At 37.3% G+C, this 2,500-nt stretch overlaps 3 non-coding genes and 7 pseudogenes across 3 annotated transcripts; all 10 read right to left on the bottom strand.

Annotated features, from left to right (window-relative positions):
* The window catches only part of LOC148440956 (5S ribosomal RNA), a 119-nt pseudogene extending 7 nt beyond the window's left edge, over positions 1-112 (bottom strand).
* Positions 113-228: 116 nt separating this feature from the next.
* LOC148440955 (5S ribosomal RNA) lies at positions 229-347 on the bottom strand (annotated as a pseudogene).
* A 116-nt stretch (positions 348-463) lies between these two features.
* Positions 464-582, bottom strand: LOC148440954 (5S ribosomal RNA; annotated as a pseudogene).
* A 116-nt stretch (positions 583-698) lies between these two features.
* On the bottom strand, positions 699-817 carry LOC148440953 (5S ribosomal RNA). Its single transcript, XR_015875944.1, has one exon. It is a non-coding gene; the product is annotated as a 5S ribosomal RNA (ribosomal RNA).
* A 116-nt stretch (positions 818-933) lies between these two features.
* Positions 934-1,052, bottom strand: LOC148440952 (5S ribosomal RNA). The gene has a single exon (XR_015875995.1). It is a non-coding gene; the product is annotated as a 5S ribosomal RNA (ribosomal RNA).
* A 115-nt stretch (positions 1,053-1,167) lies between these two features.
* LOC148440951 (5S ribosomal RNA) lies at positions 1,168-1,286 on the bottom strand (annotated as a pseudogene).
* Positions 1,287-1,402: 116 nt separating this feature from the next.
* LOC148440950 (5S ribosomal RNA) lies at positions 1,403-1,521 on the bottom strand. The gene has a single exon (XR_015876095.1). It is a non-coding gene; the product is annotated as a 5S ribosomal RNA (ribosomal RNA).
* Positions 1,522-1,637: 116 nt separating this feature from the next.
* Positions 1,638-1,756, bottom strand: LOC148440949 (5S ribosomal RNA; annotated as a pseudogene).
* A 117-nt stretch (positions 1,757-1,873) lies between these two features.
* Positions 1,874-1,992, bottom strand: LOC148440948 (5S ribosomal RNA; annotated as a pseudogene).
* Positions 1,993-2,343: 351 nt separating this feature from the next.
* LOC148440947 (5S ribosomal RNA) lies at positions 2,344-2,462 on the bottom strand (annotated as a pseudogene).
* Positions 2,463-2,500: the final 38 nt, after the last annotated feature.

Here is a 2,500-nt window from a genome sequence, read left to right as displayed (position 1 = left end):
AGCTCATGGTATTCCCAGGTGGTCTCCCATCCAAGTACTAACCAGGCCCAACACTGCATAGCTTCCAATATCAGACGAGATTGGGCATGTTCAGTGTGGTTTGGCTGTAAGTACTCAAAGAAATTAACTTTAGACCTCGTTTACTTCTTTACTCAAGTAAATTCATTGATAAGTTGAAAAAATTAAATGTAAAATGTAATAGAAAAGAATGTTATGGCTATATAAAATTACCTACAGCACCAGGGATTTCTAGGTGGTCTCCCATCCAAGTACTATCCAGGCCCAACACTGCATATCTTCCAATATCAGACGAGATTGGGCATGTCCAGTGTGGTTTGGCTGTAGGTGCTCAAAGACATTAACTTTAGACCTCTTTTACTTCTTTACTCAAGTAAATTCATTGATAAGTTGAAAAAATTAAATGTAAAATGTAATAGAAAAGAATGTTATGGCAGTATAAAATTACCTACAGAACCTGGGATTCCTAGGTAGTCTCCCATCCAAGTACAAACCAGTCCCAACACTGCATAGCTTCCAAGATCAGATGAGATTGGGCATGTCCAGTGTGGTTTGGCTGTAGGTGCTCAAAACCATTAACTTTAGACCTCTTTTACTTCTTAACTCAAGTAAATTCATTGATAAGTTGAAAAAATTAAATGTAAAATGTAATAGAAAAGAATGTTATGGCAGTATAAAATTACCTACAGCACCTGGTATTCCCAGGTGGTCTCCCATCCAAGTACTAACCAGGCCCAACACTGCATAGTTTCCAAGATCAGATGAGATTGGGCATGTCCAGTGTGGTTTGGCTGTAGGTGCCCAAAAGCATTAAATTTATACCGCTATTACTTCTTAACTCAAGTAAATTCATTGATAAGTTGAAATAATTAAATGTAAAATGTAATAGAAAAGAACATTATGGCAGTATAAAATTACCTACAGCACCTGGTATTCCCAGGTGGTCTCCCATCCAAGTACTAACCAGGCCCAACACTGCATAGCTTCCAAGATCAGACGAGATTGGGCATGTCCAGTGTGGTTTGGCTGTAGGTGCTCAAAAACATTAACTTTAGACCTCTTTTACTTCTTAACTCAAGTAAATTCAATGATAAGTTGTAAAATTAAATGTAAAATATAATAGAAAAGAATGTTATGGCAGTATAAAATTACCTACAGCTCCTGGTATTCCCAGGTGGTCTCCCATCCAAGTACTAACCATGCCCAACACTGCATAGCTTCCAAGATCAGACAAGATTGGGCATGTCCAGTGTGGTTTGGCTGTAGGAGCGCAAAAGCATTAACTTTAGACCTCTATTACTTCTTAACTCAAGTAAATTCATTAATAAGTTGAAAAAATTAAATGTAAAATGTAATAGAAAAGAATGTTATGGCAGTATAAAATTACCTACAGCACCTGGTATTCCCAGGTGGTCTCCCATCCAAGTACTAACCAGGCCCAACACTGCATAGCTTCCAAGATCAGATGAGATTGGGCATGTCCAGTATGGTTTGGCTGTAGGTGCTCAAAAACATTAACTTTAGACCTCTTTTACTTCTTAACTCAAGTAAATTCATTGATACGTTGAAAAAATTAAATGTAAAATGTTCTAGAAAAGAATGTTATGGCAGTATAAAATTAGCTACAGCACCTGGTATTCCCAGGTGGTCTCCCATCCAAGTACAAACCAGGCCAAACACTGCATAGCTTCCAAGATCAGATGAGATTGGGCATGTCCAGTGTGGTTTGACTGTAGGTGTTCAAAAACATTAACTTTAGACATCTTTTACTTCTTAACTCAAGTAAATTCATTGATAAGTTGAAAAAATTAAATGTAAAATTTAATAGAAAAAGAATGTTATGGCTATATAAAATTACCTACAGCACCAGGGATTCCTAGGTGGTCTCCCATCCAAGTACTATCCAAGCCCAACACTGCATAGCTTCCAATATCAGACGAGATTGGGCATGTCCAGTGTGGTTTGGCTGTAGGTGCTCAAAACCATTAACTTTAGACCTCTTTTACTTCTTAACTCAAGTAAATTCATTGATAAGTTGAAAAAATTAAATTTAAAATGTAATAGAAAAGAATGTTATGGCAGTATAAAATTACCTACAGCACCTGGGATAACTAGGTGATCTCCTATCCAAGTACTAAACAGTTCCATCACTGCATAGCTTCCAAGATCAGATGAGATTGGGCATGTCCAGTATGGTTTGGCTGTAGGTGCTCAAAAACATTAACTTTAGACCTCTTTTACTTCTTAACTCAAGTAAATTCATTGATACGTTGAAAAAATTTAATGTAAAATGTTCTAGAAAAGAATGTTATGGCAGTATAAAATTAGCTACAGCACCTGGTATTCCCAGGTGGTCTCCCATCCAAGTACAAACCAGGCCAAACACTGCATAGCTTCCAATATCAGACGAGATTGGGCATGTCCAGTGTGGTTTGGCTGTAGGTGCTCGAAAACATTAACTTTAGACCTCTTTTACTTCTTC

Source organism: Taudactylus pleione, unplaced genomic scaffold (assembly GCF_031769625.1).
Source record: "Taudactylus pleione unplaced genomic scaffold, aTauple2 ptg001666l, whole genome shotgun sequence".
Classification (NCBI taxonomy): Eukaryota; Metazoa; Chordata; class Amphibia; order Anura; family Myobatrachidae; genus Taudactylus; species Taudactylus pleione.
Note: the sequence above shows the minus strand (reverse complement) of the source record. Positions and strands in the feature narration are given on the sequence as shown.